This window comes from Grammomys surdaster, unplaced genomic scaffold, assembly GCF_004785775.1.
Source record: "Grammomys surdaster isolate TR1022 unplaced genomic scaffold, NIH_TR_1.0 219, whole genome shotgun sequence".
NCBI lineage: Eukaryota > Metazoa > Chordata > Mammalia > Rodentia > Muridae > Grammomys > Grammomys surdaster.
Genome location: NW_021604664.1, coordinates 824251 through 845862, shown reverse-complemented (window position 1 = coordinate 845862; position 21612 = coordinate 824251). Strand labels below are relative to the sequence as shown.

The 21612-nt window shown below is 38.0% G+C and overlaps 1 protein-coding gene across 1 annotated transcript in view; it reads left to right on the top strand.

Annotated features, from left to right (window-relative positions):
• The first annotated feature begins 9849 nt into the window (after positions 1-9849).
• The window catches only part of Hnmt (histamine N-methyltransferase), a 57643-nt gene continuing 45880 nt past the window's right edge, over positions 9850-21612 (top strand). The window contains exon 1 of the mRNA XM_028772789.1: positions 9850-9967. The gene's annotated coding sequence lies outside the window, so the exon portion shown is untranslated. The remainder of the gene's footprint in view (positions 9968-21612) is intronic.

The following is a 21612-nucleotide window of genomic DNA, read 5'->3' as shown; positions in this document are numbered from 1 at the left end:
ATATTTATATGGCCAACATATGTCATATTTTAAGGTTTTAGTTACTAAGACTAAGCACAGCTAGACATAAGGTGGATGAGGATATGGAGTTAACTGTTAGAGTAACTTTGAAAATTACCAGAGTAGGAAAAGTACCCTGGAAATAAAAAAAAAATGGGACAGTGTGAGCAGCCACAGAGTCAGAGATTATAAAGCTATAGAAGACATGAATTGGAGATGATAATGAATAAAGAAATGAAAGAGGTAGAAATGAGAACAAAAATATATGAGTTCAATTGCTATTTAAGTTTAAACTTTTAGAACAAGGATTAGAGTACATATTGCTTGAGTGTAGTTTAGAGAAGATACTTTTGATAGTGAGTTTCTGACACAACTGGGTTAAATTGAAGATTTGTTCCCTTCTTGGTGTTCTTTTGGCTTGACTCAGACTGACTAGACCTGGTGTACTTTGGGGATTGGTTAGTGAAATCACTTGATTTCTCCAGTAATCTGTGTGATGGAACTAGGTCGCAGGTTCTGACAAAATCACACTGTGTGACAAAATCACACCTCTGACAGGTCTCTCGTGGGAAGTTTATTAAAAGAGAGGGCAAGAGGGATGTAGGGGCTGCCTTTGGGGGTGAGAAAGGGAAGAAAAAGGGGTTGGGGAGAAAAAAAACGTGGCTCTTTATAGGGATCAGCACATGATCAGGGGAATGAGCAACAGAGGCAACAGTGGGAATGTACCGCCACTGGACAGCTAATGATGATGTGTCTCATTTTGGCTGGGTTGCCTGATGTTCCTATGGTCTACAGACAGGGCTGGCCTTAGAGGTTGCCTGATTGCCAACACTATGTGTTCTATAGTTGCTAGCATGTAGAACTTCTGTTTCCACTGAACCACAATGGAACCACTTCCAATACCGCACAATACATAAACAGGACATAGCTTGGTTAGGTGCTGCTAAGTCACTCCACGTTACAGCAATTCTTATGCTTTCTTGTAGACATCTCTTTTGTTTTAATAAATTTACACATTTCTTGTAGGAATCAACTATTGTGTATTATTTTAACTGTTTTCTTTCAGTGGGTTTCATGGTTGAAGCTTATAAACTGTTAAGTTACCTGGAAATTTCAATTTTTCTATTTTATATTAATTTTTACATATAATATATTATGATATAAGTTTTAATTGTAAAATCACAAAGATTTCAATATGAGGGAGTTCAAAATGTAAAATACTTTGTTTTGAAATCAGTATAATATGAAAACATGACATCATATTAAAGCTAAAGATTAGGCCAAACAATATACAAGGGACCAAAAATATTCTGGCTGTCCACAATGAAGGTCAAGAGTGTTGGGAAGAATCTCCTTTGTCTACTTCTCTTGTCTTTTGCTCTCACCAAGACTTCAAGTACTACACTGAACTGGAGGGGAACAGTTAGACATAATTGCCTTATTTTTTATTTTAGTGAAAATGCTTTTAGTTTTTCTCCATTTGGTTAGATGTGTTCTTGAAGTTGATTTACAAGTAATTTATTGAAATTTTATGTGGTAATATTTGAAATATTAGACTTTAGTTTTCTTCTTTTTGTTGAGTTTTCATCTGGTTTATTACCAGGATGATACTAGATTTGTACAAAGAATTTAAAAGCATTCCTTCTTATTATTATTAACAAATAATTGAGAAATATTGGTAGTAATTCTTCTCTAAAGATATGGTAGAACCTGCACTGAATCTACCTGGTCCTGTGGTTTGGTATGGTTTATTTGTTTGTTAAATGATTGCTGTTTCTATCTCTTTAGATAATGTGGGTATATTTAAATTGTTTATTTTTCCCCCTTCCCTTCTCCCTCTTGCTCTGGCCCCACTTGCTCTGGCCCAAAGTATACTGTAGCTGTCTTCAAACACCCATATGAGGGCATCAGATCTCATTAAGGATGGTTGTGAGCCACCATGTGATTGCTGGGATTTGATCTCATGATCTCCTGAAGAGCAGTTGGTGCTCTTAACTGCTGAACCATTTCACCAGCCCTAAATTGTTTATTTTATCTTGATTTAGCTTTGGTATATATAAATAAATCCATCCATTTCCTTTTGATTTTACAGCTTGATACTATATTTACTTTTAAAGTATGTCCTCATAATTCTCTGAATTTCCTCAGTGTTTGCAGTAAACTTTAAAATTTTTTCTTCTTAATTTCTTTCATTATCTAATTTTGACTCATTAGTGGGTTGTTTAGCTTCTACTAGTTAACACATTTTCTGTCACTTCTTTTGTAGTTGATATCCAGTTTTAATCTGTGGTGGTCAGATAAAATTTAGGATGTGAGTTCCTATATTTGAGTCTTGTTTTGCATCCTAGTATGTGAGGCTGAGTACTTTCCTTCAGAATGGAGAGTGTCAGTAGTATTGACAGAATGATTACAGTGAAAAGATGTGAATAAGGGACACAGGGTTTAGAGCACTGACTGCTTTTCCAGAGGTCCTGAGTTCAATTCCCTGCAACCATATGGTGGCTCACAACCATCTGTAATGAGATCCGATGTCCTCTTCTGGTGTGTCTGAAGAGAGTGACAGTCACAGTGTACTCACATAAAATAAATAAACAAATATTTTTTAAAAGATGTGAATAAAAGTATCAAAAGAAGAAAGTGAAAAGAAAAAAAAGAGGGTTTGGTGTTTTTTCTTTGCTCCTGCAAGTATATACATTTCTCTTAGAGAGTCTAATAAGAAGAAGGAAGAGGAGTAAGGTGGAGAAAAGAAGTGAGGAAGGGCAGGAGACAGGGGAAAAGAGATGAGAGAGATAGGTGCAGTTAGAAAGAGAGAGATGGAAATGCAGGAAGGATAATAGAAAGCCAGATTTTAGTGCTTTCCCTGTTATGTCTAATTGTCCGAAAGTTCCTCATTTCTGGTTTGACAATTGGCTAAGACTCTAGTTTTATTTGTCTTAACATAATGGAATTCAGCACAGACAATAGGGATTTGAAATAGCAAATACTGTATTCTGATAAGTGAGAAATATTCTGCAGGTTCCTGCTCCCCCAAGAAAGGCACACATGAGAAGATGTCAACAGTTGCCAATTCATCTACAATCAGCAACTTTTGTCCTGTGTTTGGTTATATTGACTTGGAAATTGTTTGCCTTCCTTTACAAGTGAATCATTGTTTGCTCTAAAGTTTCTCATGATTATTGTAGCTGTGAAATGATGTCAGTGACTCAGGCAACTTTTGTTTACCAATGAGGATCTAAAAAAAATTATGTTCAGAGGTAATTTGAACAGACTCTTTCAAGATACTGCATCTTTTAGTATGTTCACAGAACAGTAAATAGAATTTGATAACCATGCCAAATATTTGCTTTGTAAATTGAACTGACAATTTTACATAATAAAGGGCTAAAATTATTAACCACATGGTTGCCTAAAATATAATTGCTTCGGCTTAAAAACTTCTCTGCTGAATACTCTTGTGCTTGTTTTCCACTTAGTCATTTTCTTGTGATTGGTTTTAGGAGATAATTTTAAAAGTCTATTTTCATTAAAAAAGACTTTAGTAAATATATGAAAATAGATTTTAATAAATATTTAATAAATATTCCAAAGCCATTCCAATAGCACTCATTGTATTATGCAGATACATATTTTACCATGACAATTGAAAAGCTAGTATATATTATGAACTTTGTTACTTGTATTTGTGTTAGGCACTGGATGCTTTCATAAATTTCTTTTCCTTTAACTTTTTCTAGGCTTTATAAACTTGGTACAAAGTAAAATATGTTTAGTGTAGAAAGTGTTCAATCAATAGATGTAAAACTTAAAAATGTAGAGAAAGTAGATTCAGGATCATAACACATTTGCAGTTATTTAATTTTCCAGCCCCAAACCCTCAGCATTTTCTGGGTGGCTCCTTCCTCATGGCTCCAGGTCTTACTATGGTTCAGGGAATAGGATATGGTTACTAAACCTCTTTTGAAGCCTTGATTATGAGATGGCAGACATTTCCTGCCGTTTTAAGTTTGACATATCTCACAGTTGTTTATATTATCAACTTTTCCAACACTGAATATTAAAGTCTCATAGCATAAATTTTGAGAAGAGCATCTATGGTAATAAAATAACTCCTAACGACACTCACTCATTCATTGATCAGTGTCTCTCTCAGCCTTTATCAGAGAAGCTTCGTGGAGGAAATGAGAACTAACACAGAAACACACAACTGGACAATGTGTGAGAGACTTTGGAACACTCAGTTCTCAGAGGGATTACGTCTCAAAACTCCTCCAGGAGAAAATTGGAAACTGTAAGAAACAGAGGGGATGGATGACTGAGAACAAAACTAAAACCAAGAAACAATAAAAACAAAACACCAGTGTCTTCCAGACACCACAGGACTGATATGCATGTGATCTCAGAGACACTGAGGCAGCATGCACAAGATCTTCACTGGTCCAAGCCAGGTTGGGCACGAAAAAAGGGAACTGGACAGGAGTTCTCATCTCTGACCAAAAAGCTTTCTCCAGTTGGAGAAATATACATGTACATATATATTGAAATATATATTTATAATATATATATTTATAATATATATTTATATATACATTTAATATTCTTGTACAATATATTCTGATCATGCTTTTTCTTAGCTCCTCCAGGTTCCTCCCCTTCTCTGTATCCAGCAAACTCCACGCCAGCTTTCTCTCTTCACATCACTGTTCATTATTGAAGAACTCAGGAAAGGAACTCAAGCAGGGCAGAAACCGGGAGGAAGAAGCTGGTGCAGAGGCCATAGAGGGGTTGCTCCATGGCTTGCTCAGCCATTTTTCTTATAGAACTTAGCACCAACAGCACTCCTGGAAAAATACCCACAATGGGCTGTACCTCCCATACAAATCACAAATCACAATTAAGAAAATGCTCCAGAGGCTTGCTTGCAGACTGAGCTCAAGAAGGCATTTTCTCAGTTGAGGCTCACTCTTCTCTGATGACACTAGCACAGTCTTTTTCTACTTTAAGGTCACAATGCATTCCATAGCAATACTTCACACAGTCTTCCAAAGAACTAGGTTTAAAACTGGATCTACTATTTTCAGCCTAATCTGGAGGCTTAACAATCACCACAAGTCAAAAATCTAGTAACAAGCAGATGAGAAAGAAAGAATTCTCTGCATGTGGGGTCAAAGACATTAATTGCTTCCATCTATGTTCCTCTGGCTGTATGTATACTTTAAGATGCCATAAAAGCACAGGAGAAATTTGGAAATGTTATCTATACTGTGCCTGAGGTGGGAGCAAAAGAGTCCTAGTGAAGAACTATCCTTTCTTCATAGCTATTGCCCTTCTTAAACTGTAAACGCTAACCAGTAGGATGATGATTCCAAGTGAGTATCAGCTTCAATTCTCCATGTTCCATGACTTTATGTTCTATGGTCTCCAGCAGTAAGGTATTGCCATCAAATTCTGGAGGATAACTATGAGCACTGGCAATAGCTTGTAATGTTTGGTAGATTATGGGATCTTAGGTGCCAACAACTCCAAAAGGGATAACCAATTCCAGGCACTCTGTTAGTTTGGTTTGGATATTTTGGTTGTTGTTTTGTTTTGTTATTTTGTAGCCTCTAATAGAAACAAAATTGCCTGTTATAGGATAGCTCTGTTTATACTGTGTGTGTGTGTGTGTGTGTGTGTGTATTTGTAATCTTCTACAATAATAGGATTTCATGTGGCTTTTTAAAATGTCTTTGTTATGCCGTGCTGTAGTCTCTTGTCTATATATCGTCCCATCCTCTTCCTGTTTAAACCTGTTCTACACCAATATTCCCCTTTAACCCATTACATAACTTTGTTCTACATTTTCTCCTTTGATAACTACTCCCACAACGGCCCTTAACTGATTTCCTGACCTCTACAGGTATTCCAAACGGAGCAAGCATTTCTGAAGATTTAAGGCTAACATTTGCAAATGACAGAAGATATATAACATTTATTTTCTGGACTGAGTATAGTTGTTTCATACTCCATCTATTTTTCTGAAAACTTCATATTTTGACTTTTATTAGCACCTGAATAATGGTACATTGTGAAATGTGAAGCAATATAACTCAGGCAGTACAAAGGCAGCATGTTCATTAAAGAGAAAAAAGTATAAAGCCTCACAGCTTCTACTTTAGGCCTGATGGATGAAAAAAAGTCATTGTGGATGTATTAGCCAGATGAATGTGCAGAGACTGAAGAAGGGCTTGCTCCACACTGAATGCTTAAGGGGTTTTGAGACTTTGTCATTATGCATTCAGAACCTCAAAATTTGTTTGTGATATCTGTTTGCACAAGCAGGGTGTTAAATTGTTCACATGCTTTGTCACTGTAGGAATGTAAAATAAGCAAACTAGCATTGGACTCTAGAAAAATGCACTGGAAAAATACATCTATCCTCCCTGCCCCCCTCCTGATGTGTTCTGTATTTCTAGAAAATCCCATGTAGACTATGAGCACAGGCCATAGCTCAGAAATTAATGTTTAAGTCTCCATCACTCCCAGGGACATCAAAATCATACTACAGTCCTAATTTTGTGGCCCAGAGTACAGGCTGATGTATCTTGTTGTATGAATTACTTCTTTCTGTAATAAAATACTATGACCAAAACAAATGATATAAAAGTTTAATTTAGGCTTATAGTTTTCAATATAAATTTCACAATGGTAAAGAAGAAAGGTCAGTAGGTGCCTATAGCAGGAAGTGGGAAATCACATCTTCAACCACCCAGAGAAAACAAGGAGAGTGAACTGGGTATGGGAAGAGGCTAAGATCTAGTGACTTTTTTTTTCTCCAGAAATGCTGGATTTCCTAAAAATTCCATAGTCTTTCCAAACAGCCCCATTAACTAGGGACTGAGTGTTTAAATACTTGAGCCTTTTGGGCACATTTCTCATTCCAACCACTACACTTGGTATGGTGGACACAGAGTGTGCCATTGGTTTTATTGCAGGAAGTTCCTAAAAATACATTTTCTGGGCTAGAGAGATTGCTCAGTGGTTAGGAGTCCTGTCTACTCTTCCATGGGACAAAGATTTGAGTCCTAGTACTTACATGGTGTCTCATAACCATCTCTAACTCCTGTTCTGGGGTATCTGATGTTCTTTTCTGCCCTCCGTGAGCACTAGACATACATGTAGGGAAATAAAACACCCATACACACAAATAAAGCAAAATGTTTCCTGTCTTCTATTAATTATCCCTGAAGAAGTCAACTGATTTTGTCTTTCTTTGAAGAGTGAAAATACAGAGTTTGTTAGTTTTTTAGCAATCTAATTTTAATATTCTAAGTGTTATTCTAATATTTTGCTTCTTGAAAGCAGGAAAATGTTTTTACCATTTCCTTTCTTCCTGTATTCTACTTACTATATAATCTTCCTGTATAACCTACTATAATAGATTACTATATTCTTAGAGTTAACATTTTATAGTTCTATTTTGTCATGTGTTTAGATTATCAGTATAGATTATTTGACTTCTGACTCAACTTGTTAAAAATGATTGCACTGAAACATGAAAATAAGCTATTGCCAAATAAGTTGCTGCTTTTCAATTTATGATTGAGATGAAGAATCCAAGGAAGTTTCCATTTGTGTGAATTGCATAAGGGCCAACAAACAAAGATAAATGAATAAAGACATAAAGAAAACAGAGAAACATTTCATGGAATGAGGGGCTATGGAGTGTGTATGTCATTGGTATAAATTACTGTGGATTTATTAAAACTCAATACTTTCTGAGAGCTGTGTATCAGATTTCTGCACAAGTATACATTCTGCTTTTGTATCCTCAAAGAAAGAAGTTGACTTGAAAACTGGAGGAGTCAATTTCAGTGTACAGCCTTGTATTATATACTATTGCACCCACAGACAAGTCTTTTTTTAAGAAAGAATGTAAATACATTTATTAATAAATAGTAATACAACATAGAATTATAGAGTAAAACAATCAAACAAACAAAAACGCAGCTTCTCCATGTTTTCAAATGATATTCAGAGGTAATTCGTAGAAATTCTCAAAATTATGATTAAGATTTCCTGGTCAAATGATGAAGAGTTAGAGGGACACAGGTAGACAAGACAAGCAAACTTGGTTCCCTGAGATGACAGCTTCTTGTTCCCAGAAGACATTGTTAGGAGACATGGCAGGAAGATATGGGGAACCTATCTACACAGATCCAATAGGAGAATGAGGAGGATCCAGGACCCATTTATCAAACTTGCAGACATTGTTTCATACATACACATCAGACAGGTCAACAAACAAGCAAACAAACAAACAGCAGCTTTATAGATAATAAAAAGGAGAAAGAAGCCCTTTATCTTTAGCCTTTGTAACCATCTCATACAAACCAACTATTTATAGTACAGCTAAATACATACATAAAAGAATTTATTGAAATGTTTGGAATGAGATTATTTTGGGAAGTTTTAAAAATACTTTTTTTTCTTCAATATTGTAATAAAAATGGTCACAAATAAAGCCAGAAGTAAGATAGAGAAGGCTCTGGAGACTTATATGGTCACCTATCATCATTAAAAAGTGATTGATCCCTAACACCATGTACAAAAATATAAAATGCAAATATAAAATGTAAATAAAAATTACAATTTTTTCTTTTAAATTATTTTTAATGTGGCTGAAGAGATGGCTTAGAGGTTAAGAGAATTGGCTGTTCTACCAGAGGATTTAGGTTCAATTCCCAGAATCCACATGGAAGCTCATAACTGTCTGTTACTCCAGATCTAGGGGTTCTGACACATCCACAAAGACATACTTGTAAGCAAACCACCACTACACATAACATTTAAAAAATTCAAAAACACTTTAAAGACAGTTTCAAGAAAAAAAAAAAACCTGGCCTTAGAACTTTTTTTTAGTTTTTTTTTTACTTCTCCTGTTGCAAACTCACATTGTGATTTTGGTGAGGTGGTGGAAAGTGCATGTCATCTGTGCCTGGCACTGCCCACTGTGGGTGGACCATCATGAGTCTCTGCTAGTAGGTGACCAGGTTTAAATTCTAGTATGGGAAGTGGAATGCTGCATTAAATCTGACCTAGGTGGAGTTACCCACCTTGGCTGCACATACAGCCTGCTACAGGAACTTAAAAGAATAAACTGTCCACTGAGCTTGCCTTGAGACATCTCCAGCTACAACTAAGGATGGGTTTCCCCACCCATCTCCAGCAGTGACCAAGGATGAGTTCCCCTACCCATCTCCTGCTGAAACAAGAAGGGGTCCAGTAGGGCTTTCCCTTTAAATTGAAGAGCTGGACATTAAACTTTGAGCCTTGATCAGAGAAACTTGTCTTTGCTATAGACTACAGGGACTTTTGAAATTGGGCTGTATGTATTTTGTATTATGCTATGTTTAGGTATGACCTCCATAGACTCCCATATTTGAACAAGCCTACGGGGGCCAGGGCATGGAATGTGGTGGTTTGAATATGTTTGGTCCAGGGAGTGCCACTTGTCCAATGGAGGCACTCAAATGTTTGTGGTAATGAACAGCTTTTTAAGTGAATTTTAGTCTACCACTTAATAAGAGAGAAATAATGCCTGATTGTACAGCCTGTTACAGGAACTTAGAAGAATAGATTGCCTGCTGAGCTTTCCTTGAGAGACCTCCGGCTGTGACTAAGGATGGGTTCTCCTCACCCATCTCCGGCTGAAGCAAGAGGTTCGGTGGTGGGGCTTTCCCTTTAAATTAAGAGCTGAACATAACTTTAAGCCTTGATCAGAGAACTTTGTCTTGGCTTCATTTCCTCTCACCCTCTGCCCTTTTTTTATTTCCAGTCCCTCTTTCAGGAGTACCCAGTTGGTCTGTGGCTGCAGGTGGCTACAGGTGGTGCCACAGCGAGGGGCCTGAAAACGGGGGACCAGCTTAGAAACACTGTCTTAACTGGAGCTCCACGGAAAACAGAAGAAGAAGAGTATCCCATGCACTTGGTAAACAATGAACATCATTGATGCTAGAGCTAGTTATTTTTTGTAGACTGTGTTTGCGGGAAGTGTGTTTAAGGGGATACAGTCTAGGTTGAATAGATGTTGACCCGACGCTGACTTCACCTAGGAGGTGACAGTGAACATAGGACAGGAGAATTCCAAATAGGCATTTTCCTGCAGCCTAAGAACTGCTTCAGATGAGAGGAGCTGGGTTAGAAGGAATTGGGAAACTAAGAAAGCAGGGCACTGAGGAGCTGCCACCTACACTTCCTAAAGAAAGAGATGAAGAGTTTTTCTTAGAAAAATCTCAGTGACAAGGTGCTTTTCTCTTGAAATTGCGGCTAGAAAAAAACAAGAAAACTTTGTTTAGTCTAAATATATAAGATGTATAGCCACTTCAGTTTTGTTTCTGACTGGTTTTAAAGGTATAAATATGTTCTGCAAGTCTTGGTTATAGATTATTGGTCTATATGTTATTGGGTATGATTGAAAATTTGCAATCTTGGTAACAGAAAGTTGGCTTAAAACTGGTAACTCAAGGTTGGAGTCATTCAGAAACCAGATGTATAAAGGATTTAAAACAATGTCTCATTAATGAGATATTAAAAGCTGCACTATCATCCATTCTTATATAAGAACTGGTAGCAAAACTTTGTAACATGAAAGTAATGTATTTGGTGTTGATTTTAGAGAAAATTGATGGTATACTCTAATATTGCAAAAGAAACTTAAAAATATAGTTAAACTGCCAGTTTTCCATTGGCTGCAGTTGGCAGTTCAATCATGAGCTTGGGATTTTTTGACTCACCCATGTTTATGGTCGAAAAGAGAATAGAGTAGGTAGAGTTGAATAAAAGCGTTAAAAAAAGCTGTGGCACAGTACAGGCCTACAGGAAGGATACCTTTGGACCAGGCCTCAGGAAATAGTCCCAGATTAAGAACACTTACATTTGAATTAAGTCAATGCACAGAGTGGACTCAGCAGAAGCTTCTTATGGTCATCCTGACCAGGCCCTAGAAAGGTGTTTTCTGGAATTTGTTTATTGCCTTGCTTGTTCCTTGGGGAGGAGGGGTCAGCCTCAGACCCAAAGACATTCACAATAGACAGCTTATGGACCAGGAGTTATAGATGATGATTATGCTGGAGGAATTAAAATTATGCCTGCTTCCCTCCATGGCATAGCTGTGCCTGCTAATAAAAGAATTGCTCTAAGTAAGAGAGGACAAGATTAGCCATCAGCTTGGCCTTTATCTGAAACTCTCACTCAGCTACAAGGATACAAGGAGTTGGTTATTCAGTTAATCCAAAACAAAGTTACATATATATATATATATATATATATATATATATATATATATATATATAATAGATTTAGAAGATTGTTTTTATACCACTTCTTTACATCCTGGTGAAGTGTGGGAAAAATCACGCACAATGGCAGGGTCTCAGGACAGCGGTGACCTGCAGGGGTGGGCGGCAGAGTCCCAGGTGGCTTTCTTTCCCGGCAGGTCCCACATACATGAGAAGGTCTAAGGTTTCAAAGGCTGGAAGCTTTGGCAACAGCAAGCCCCAATGATAAGAGAAGTCCGTAGATTTCCAAGAAGTTTATTGTTCATGGCATGGTAGTTGGGCCTAGATGTGTGTGCCCCTCCCCCCCAGTTTAGTCAGGGGAGAGCTGTCTTAAATAGGGAGGGGGAAAGAGGAGGAACTGGGTGGGAATTACTTAATTAGCTATGCTCCCCCCCACCCAGCCTTAGGTGACTCATGAATATGGAAATGTCCTGAGGCTGAAGCCTATTAGTCACGCCCTCTACCTGTAGCTGTAGATGGTAACTCAAAACCTCTCTGGGAGGAGCTACTCTGAGCCAAACATGTCTGCAAGGTGCAGGTTAATGGAGATAAAGGCCGCATGTAGGGGTCTAGAATCTGGGAGCATGAGGAGACGCATGTTGTCCAGGTTTACCCGTTGAGTCTCCGGCTATCTCAAAACCAGTGCTCTACCAGGGAGACCAAATCATCTCTTTGCGACCCTACAGTGAAGATGAGAGGTTTGCATTCAGTGACTTTGCTTGTAATTTTTGAGAGCTCATGAAGCAATATCATTAGAAAGTTTTGCCTCAAGGAATGGTTAATAGCCTTACATTATATATATAAAAAAATTGTTGTTGTTTAATACAAGAAATTAAGAGTTTGAATCTTTCAGTGTATATTATTCATTGTATGATATTTTATTAGCTGATCCCTCTGAAGGAGTTTTACTGCAAGCCTTTGCTCTCATATAATGAGCTTTAAAATTTTGGAGTGCTTGTTACTCCAGAAAAGATTCAAAGGCAATATCTTTTCAATATTTGGGACCTCAGTTATATCCTAAGCAGATTGTGGCACAGAAAATTCCAACAAGAAAGGATAGTTGGAGCTGGAGAGATAGCTCAGTCATTAAAGGCTAGACTCACAACCAAAAATATAAGAGTTCAATTCCCAGCAACCACATGGTGGCTTACAACCATCTATAATGGAATCTAGTGCCTTCCTCTGGCTTGTAGGTATACATGCAAAAAAAAAAAAATGGTTTACTTTTAATGATTTTCAAAAACTGTTAGGAGATACTAATTAGCTAAAACCTCATCTTAAGCTTACCATAGGAGAACTTAAACCTCTGTTTGATACCCTCAAGAGGGATGCAAATCCTATTTCCCCTCGACAATTAACTAATGAAGAAAGAATAACTTTACAGAAAATAGAGTAAGCTGTTAGTTATTAACAGGTACATTAGATAGACTATAATTAACTGTTGGCTGTTTGTGTTACTGCTACTCATGTGCTCACAGCAACCATTTGGCAAAAGAAACCATTAATGTGGATTCATCATTCTTCATCTGCAAGTAAAGTTTGAACATCCTATTATGAAACTGCTACTGTGTTAATACAGAGTTGTAAGATAGAATCCTAAAAGTGTTTTGGATGAAATGTTTCTTCCGTATTCCAAACAGCAATTAAATTGGTTATTGAAAAATACTGATATTTGGCCTATTACATGGCAAACTTTTTAGGCAAATTTGATAATCATTATCCAAAAGACAAGTTGTTACAATTTTCCTCTATGCATGCTTTTGTATTTATTGTAAATTTGCATGCAGTGCATAGAAAAGGTGTTTACTGTCTTTACAGACAGCTCGTCTATTGAGAAGAAAGTATATGTAATTAGATCACATGTTCATTTTCGTGAGTTTCTCCCTGCTTTAGCACAAATAATTGAATTACATGCTGTAGCCACTGTTTGTAATGCTGAAAAATCAAGCTTTCAATTTGTATACTCATAGCTAGTATGTGGCTCATGGTTTATAATTGCTTGAAATTGTTCCTGTTTTAGATATTGCTAATTCTCAAATTTTACAGTTATTTATACAAATACAGATTAATTTAAGAAACATGTACTGTTCCTTAACTTTATAAGACATTTAAGAGCTCATTCTGGATTGCCTGGACCCCAGGGCAATGCCACAGCAGATTATATACCAGACAGATTATAAGCCTTACAGAAACAATTGGCAACACAATCTTATTCTTTATATCATCAATATAGTAATAGCTTGAGACAATAATTTGATATTTCTAGAGAGTGTGCAAGTCAAATTGCAAAAACTTGTTCTGTGTCCTCAATTTCTTCATAATGGTGTTAAGCCTTGAGGACTTATACGTAATCAATTATGGCCAATGGATGTTACTCATTTTTTATTTTGGAAAATTAACATATGTACATGTGACTTGACACCTTTTAGGCTTTCTAGTTGCAACTGCTTTAACAGGAGAAGCAACTAAAAATGTAATTAGTTATTGCCTACAAAAAAATACATTATTTTTCTATGCTTGGTGTTCCATATTAGATTAGAGATAATGGAACTGGCTATTGCAGTCAAACATTTGAGATGTTTTGTTGACAATTTAATATTACCCATGTTACTGGGATTCCTTATAATCCTCAAGGACAAGATATCGTGAAATTTTAAAATAATATCTTCATAACTCTCTGAGTATGGGAGGATCAGCTACTGGTGCTTCTGCCCTGGCTTTGCAAGGAATTCTGAAAAATTGGCCTTTAAAAACTGAAGAGGGGGAATTATACCCTCCAGGGTCACCAAAAGCACACCTTGCTTTTGTCTTATTTGTTTTAAATTTTTTGCAAACTGATGCTAAAGGTCAGTCTGCAGCAGATTGACACTGGCATCCTGTCACTTCTAGCTCATTTGCCAGGGTCAAATGGAGAGACCCCCCCCCAACTAATACATGGGATGGCTCCAACCCTGTTTTAATTTGGGGATGAGGCTCGGTCTGTATTTTTTCACAAAAAGAAAATGGAGCCCAATGGCTACCTGAAAGTTTGGTCCATCAAGTGGACACAGATCTTGAGCCTAATAATTATGATTTTAATGATGAAGATGTCTCAAAATCCCTATGAAACAGCTGAGTTAACCTGGTGTATAGTCTCCACTCTTACTGAAGAGTAAATGTTTTTTATCATTACTTAAAGTCACCCACTATATACCTGGTGGCCAGACTCTTTGTGTCTGATCCCTGCCAATCAGCAGCTGGATTAGATAGCTGGGACATTCCTGCTTACAACTTTATTTTCTACAGTGCTTGGATAATCTTGTTACTTTTAACCTTTGAACCTTGTATCTCAAACAGATTGGTTGTCTTCACACAGTATCACTCTCAGTAAGCTCAGCTATTCATCATGGCAGTTATCCATTACTATGAAGAATTACATTGAGTGCGTGCTCACAGGTCCTTTGGTCTGAATGTGGCTTTGGTCTGTATGGGAAAGGGTGTGCCAAAGATGGCCAGGAGTCAAAGATGGATAAGAGTGTTCTTGAGCTCCTATAGACCTAAGACAGAGGTATACATCAATAATCCTATGTATATTCTCCCTGATGGGTAATAAGGAGCAATATAGATGCCAACCTAAGCCAGGCATGGTCTCCTGGCCACTCTTTATCCTAGACGGAATGAAACCTTGTGCCCCGTCCAACTGCTGGCACTGCTCATCTTAAAAAATGAAAATGGGGAAATTGTGCCCTCCCCCCAGCCTTGAGCAGCCCTGAAAGACCTTGTTTACCACAATTGACAAAATAATAGGACCTAGGTGGAGTTACTCACCTTGGCTGCACATACAGCCTGCTACAGGAACTTAGAAGAATAAACTGTCCACTGAGCTTGCCTTGAGACATCTCCAGCTATGAGTAAAGATGTGTTCCTTCACCCATCTCCAGCAGTGACTAAGGATGGGTTCCCCCACCCATCTCTGGCTGAAGCAAGAAGGGGTTTGTTGGGACTTTCTCTTTAAATTGAAGAGCTGAACATTAAACTTCGGGCCTTGATCAGAGAACTTTGCCTTGGCTTCATCTTTCTCTCGCACTCTGTCCTTTCTTCATTTTGAGCCCCCCTTCCAGGTAAACCCAGTTGGTCCATGGCTGCAGGTGGCTACAAAAGCCCTCTGCTACATATGTGTCTGGGGCCTTGCATCAGCCTGTGTATGCTCTTTGATTGGTGGCTCAGTCTCTGGGAGTTCCCAGGGGTCCAGGTTAGTTCACACTGTTTGTCTTCCTGTGAGTTGCCATATCCTTGATATTTGTCTGTGGTTATCTGCATCTGTCTCAGTCAGCTGCTAGGTAGAGCCTCTCAGAGGGCTGCTATGCTAGGCTCCTGTTTGCAAGCAAAATATTACATCATTATGGTGTAAAAGATTGGTGCCTGACCATGGGATTGATCTCAAAATGGGCCAGTCACAGGTCAGCCATTCCTTCAGTCTCTGCTCTATTGTTGTCTCTGCATTTCTTTTACAAAGGTCCAATTTTGGGTCAAATGTTTTGTAGGTGTGTTGGTGTCCCCATCCCTCCACTGGGGGCCTGTCTACCTACTGGAGGTGGTCTCTTCAGGTACCATACCCCACTGTCGGGCATTTTGGCTAAGGTCACCTGCATTGTCTCCTGGAAGCCTCTCTCGTCCAGGGTCTCTGGAACTTCTTAGAGAATTCCCTCTCTCCCCTCCACTCCCCCATGCCCAGCAGCTGCATATTTCTATTCATTCTCCTGGCCCTCTGGGCTTCTCTCCTGTCTCTCCCCCTGCCTAATCCTGTCCCCCTATTCCTCTAGCCCTCCCCTCTTCCACCCAGATCCCTCCCTTCCTTTTCCTCCCATGACTATTTTGTTCCTCCTTCTAAGTGAGATTCAAGCATCCTCAGTTAGGCCTTATTAAACTTCTTTGGATCTGTACAGTGTATTATGGGTATTCTGAACATCATGGCTAATATCCACTTATCAGTGAGTACATAGCACACATGTCTTTTTGGGTCTTGGTTACCTCACTCAGGATGATATTTTCTAGTTCCATCTATTTGCCTGTGAAATTAATGATTTCTTTGTTTTTAATAGCTGAATAATATTCCATTATGTAAACATACCACTTTTTCTGTATCCATTCTTTGCTTGAGGAACATTTGGGTTGCTTCCAGTTTCTGGTTTTTATGAATAAAGCTGTTGTGAACATACTGGAGTATGTGTCCTGAGGTTATTATGGAGTGTCTTTTGGGTATATGCCCAGGAGTGGTATAGCTCGGTCTTCAGGTGCAACTATTTTCAATTTTCTGAGAAACTGCCAGATCGATTTCCAGAGTAGATGTACAAGATTGCAATAACAACAACAAGGGAAGTGTGTTCTTCTTTCTCCACATCCTTGCCAACATCTGTTGTTGCTTGATGTAAGGTGGAATCTCAGGATCATTTTGGTTTTCATTTCCCTGATGACTAAGGATGTTGAACATTTCTTTAAGTGCTTCTCAGCCATTCAAGATTCCTCTGTTGAAAATTTTGTTTAGTTCTGAACTCAATTTTTCATTGGGTTATTTGGTTTTCTGGAGCCCAACTTTTTCAGTTCTTTATAGATTTTGTATATTAGTTCTCTGTTGGATGAAGGGTTAGTGAAGACCTTTTCCCAATCTGTATGGGGCCATTTTGTCTTATCGACAGTATCCTTTGCCTTATAGAGGATTTTGAGTTTAATCAGGTCCCACTTATCAATTCTTGACCTTAGAGCCTGAGCCATTGGTGTTATGTTCTGGAAATGTTCTTCTGTCCCTATGCATTCAAGGCTGTTTTCTACTTTTTCTTCTATTATGTTTTATGTTGATGTCTTTGAGATCCATTTAGACTTGAGTTTTGTGCAAGCTGATAACTATGGGTCTACTTTCATTCTTCTACATGCAGACATCCCATTAGACCAGCACCATTTTTGAAGGTGCTTTCTTTTTTCCATTGTATGGTTTTAGATTCTTTGTCAAAAATCAAGTATCTGTAGGTGTGTGGGTCTTCAATTTGATTCCATCGATCTGCCTGTCTGTTTCTATACCAATACCATGCAGTTTTTATTACTATTGCTGTGTAGGACAGCTTTAGGCCAGGGATGGTGATATTTCCAGAAATTTTTTTACTGATCAGGATTGTTTTAGCTATCCTGGGTTTTTGTTTGTTTTTTTTTTATTCTGTTTTTGTTTTTTTTTCACATGAAGTTGAGGATTGTTCTTTCAAGATCTGTGAAAAACCATGTTGCAATTTTGATGCAGATTACACTGAATCAGTAGATTGCTTTTGGTATAATGGCCATTTTTATTGTGTTAATCCTACTTATCCATGGGCATAGGAGATCTTTCTATCTTTTGATATCTTCAATTGCTTTAAATTGTTTATCTAATCTTATTGAACTTTGCTAAGTGGTACCTATTGAGTTTCTAAGTTTTTGGAGTATAAGTTTCTAAATTATTTCCTTATGATTTTCTGGATTTCCTCTGCATCTTTTGTTATACTCTCCTCTTAGTTTCTGATTTTGTTAATTTGAATATGTGCTCTCTTTTAGTTAGTTTGGATAAGCACTTATGTATCTTGTTGATTTTCTTAAAGAATTACCTGTTGGTTTTGTTGATTCTTTGTATTGTTCTCTTTATTTCTAATTTACAGAATTCAGCCCCCAGTCTTATTATTTACTGCAGGCTACTCCTCTTGGGCACGTTTACTTCTTTTTATTCTAGAGCTTTCAGGAATGCTGCTAAGTTGATAGTATGAGATCACTAGAATTGTTTTATGCTGGCATTTGTTTTCTTTAACTTTCCTCTTACCATCTGCATTGTGTCTCATAAGTTTGGTGTGTTGTACATTCATTTCCATTGAATTCCAGAAAGTTTTCAATTTATTTGTTTCTTCCTTGACCCAGTTGTAGTTGAGTGGGGAGTTGTTCAGTTTTCATGAGTTTATAGGGTTTTTTTGTTGTTGTTTATGTTGTTGTTGGAATCCAAATTTAATCCACAGTGGTTATTTTAATTTTCTTGTACCTGTTGAGACTTGCTTTGTGATCATGAATGTGGTCAATTTTGGAGAAGGTTCTATGAGATGCTGAGAAATGGTATATTCTTTTGTGTTTGTGTGAGATGTTCTGTATACACCTGTTAGGTCCATTTGATTCATAACATCTGTTAGTTTCATTATTTTTCTGCTTTGTTTCTGTGTGGATGACCTGCCCATTGGTGGGGATGGGGTGTTGAAATCTCCCACTATTAATTTTCTTCTATGATTTTATTGAAAATATTTTCTTGATCTTTGATTTGGGAATCTTCTCCTATGTCTATTCCTATTATTCTTAAGGTTGACCTTTCATAATGTCCCAGACTTTCTGGATGTTTTGTTCCAGGAACTTTTTAGATTTAGCATTTTCATTGACCAGTGTATTGATATCTTCTATTGTGTTGTCTAAGCCTGAGATTCTCTCTTCCATCTCTTGTATTCTGTTGGTGATGCTTGTGTCTATAGTTCCTGTTCTCTTACCTCAGTTTTCCACCCCAGGAATCCCTTAGTTTGTGTTTTCTGTATTCTTTCTATTTCCATTTCAGGTCTTGAACAGTTTTATTCCTTTCCTTCACCTGTTTGATTGTATTTTCCTTTATTTCTTTAGGGGGGTTTATTCATTTCCTCCTTAAAGGCCTCTATCTCTTCATAAGGTTGGATTCAGCTGTGTTAGGATATTCAGGGCTTGCTGTAGTAGGATAGGTAGGCTCTGATGGTGCCATGTTGCCTTGGCTGTTGTTTATTGTGCTTTTATGTTGGCCTTTGGCCATCTGGGTTTTGTAGTTATTATAGATTTAGATACTGATTTCTGTGTTTATGTTTCTCGGATGAGTGTTTTTTGTTCCCTTTGGTTTCTGTTTTTTCTCCCCCTTGGTTTCTGTTTTTTCTCCATGTTTTTGCATGAGTGGCCTGGGTTTCTGGTGACTAGCATGTCTTTAGGTCTAGTAGAGTGTTTCCCCTTGTGTTTTTGTGGTCTGTATGGCCTATGGGGATTTAGATGCTAACCTTACTTCTGGAGTCCCTAGTATCAGTGTGTCCTGTGGTTCCTGGTGCCATCAGGCCTTGCAGGAAAGCAGGTGGAGTTGTGGGCTGGAAAATGGTATCTAAGGGATAGGGTGTAGTTTAAAGCATGTTTTAAGGGAAATTGGTTGGTAAGAGCTTGGGGCAGGGTCTTACCTGGTTATCCCTGGTTCCAGCAGGCCTCTAGCAGGCAGAGTTGTGGGGCAGGAAATGAAGCACAGAGTTTGGGGTGTAGTTTACCACTGTTGGGCGTGCTTTCAAGAGAGTTGCCAGGCCTTTGCTGAGATAGTTGATGCTTCTTTGCTGGAGCTGAGACATCAGCTAGGATGAAGATGAAATAAGTATCCTTGAGATATAGTCTACTGTAGGTGTTTTCTTGCGGTTAGTACACAGAATTGTGTTGCAGAGGAAGCTAGGGCTGCATCTCAAGTTGGCAATTTAAGAGTTCCCTACATGGTACTTGTCTTAGTGGCACAAAAACTGAAAGATTAAAAGGAGCATAGAGAGCAGTTGAAATTCAACATTGTGAGAAACCACAGAGGCATTGTTGAAGGTGTAGCTTTAGCTGCAGTGGAAACTACAGTATTAAAGGGTCATTGATAGAATCTGAGCCTCAATACTATGTGACAAGCTTGGAGCACCTGAAGACATGCCAGGAGAGAGTATCAGTGAAGGTGCAGTTTCAGTCATAGCGGAGAACGTAGAGCACTGGAGATGCCAGTACAGAGGGATGACTGCCAAGGACAATGGACAGATGCTGCAGAGTGTGGCTGGCCAGAACCACATTCTGTATATGTTTCAGATGGCAGAAGGAAAGAAGTAGAGCTGCCCAAACAGTCTGAAGCCCAGAGGATCATGAACTTTAGGTCCTGGCACTGAGCTAAAGGATTTGATTATCCTCCTACATGTTGGTTTTACTTTGGTTTTGATTGTAACTCAGGGCTGAAATCAACCAAATAGAAACAGAAAGAACAATACAAAATATCAATAAAACCAGGAGCTGGTTCTTTGAGAAAATCAACAAGATAGATAAACCATTAGCAGATTAAAATGGCTTTTTAAGCCAAAAGACATTGTAAGTAGCACAAAGTGTCCATCTACAAGATGGGAAAAATATTTAGCAAATCCACTTCCAGTAGAGGACTAATAATCTAAAATACTCAAGGAACTCAAGAAATTAGTTATCCAAAAACACTAATCTAATTAAAAAATAGAGTACAAATCTAAACAGGGAATTCTCAGAAAAGGAAAACTAAATGTCTTAGAAACAAAAAATGTTCACCATCCTTAATCATCAAGGAAATGAAAATCAAATCCTGTTACAGATTCCATCTTACTTCTGTCAGAATGACTAAGATCAATAATAGAAGTGGCAGCACATGCTGGTGAGGGTGTGGAGGAAGTAGAACAATCCTCCTTTACTTGTGGGAATGCAAACTTATACAGCTGCTATGGAAATCAATATGGTGGTTCCTCCGAAAGTTGAAAAATCAGTCTGTCTCAATACTTAGCTATTCTACTCCTGGGCATATACTAAAGGATGCTCCACCATGCCACAGTGATACTTGCTCAACTATGTTTATTGTGTCTTTATTCATAATAGCCAAAAATTATAAACAACCCAGATATCTCTCAACTGAAGATTGAATAAACCAAATATGGTACATTTATACAATGTTAAAAAATGCAGCTGTTAAAAAAAATGACAACATAAAATTTTCAGACAAATGAATGGAACTAGATAAAAATCATCCTGAGTGAGGTAACCAAGACCCAGGAAAACAAATATGGTATGAATTCACTTATAAGTGGATATTAGCTCTAAAGTAAATGATAACCATGCTACAATACTTAGACTCAGAGAGGTTAAGTAAAGAGGAAGGATCTGGAACAGATGTATGTGTCTTTCTGGGCAGGGGAGATAGAGTAGATTTTGTGCTTGGAGGAGGAGGAGAGATCAAGTAGGGATAAGATTGGATGGGGAGAACAAGTGTGGGGAGAGGCTGGAGCTGGGAGGCATTGGATGGGGTTGGTGTGGAAACCTAGTGCAATGAAAACTTCAATCTATGCCATGATCCTAGTGAAGAAGCATAATGAGGATATAATAGTCTCAACTTACCATCTCTTAGAGCCAGGCAAGGTTTCCGGTTGTATTTTGTTGAGTTGTAGGCCAAGGGAGTCCCATGGAGATCTGCTACACTGACTTTAGGACAGAAAGTTACTCTCCACAAACTGAC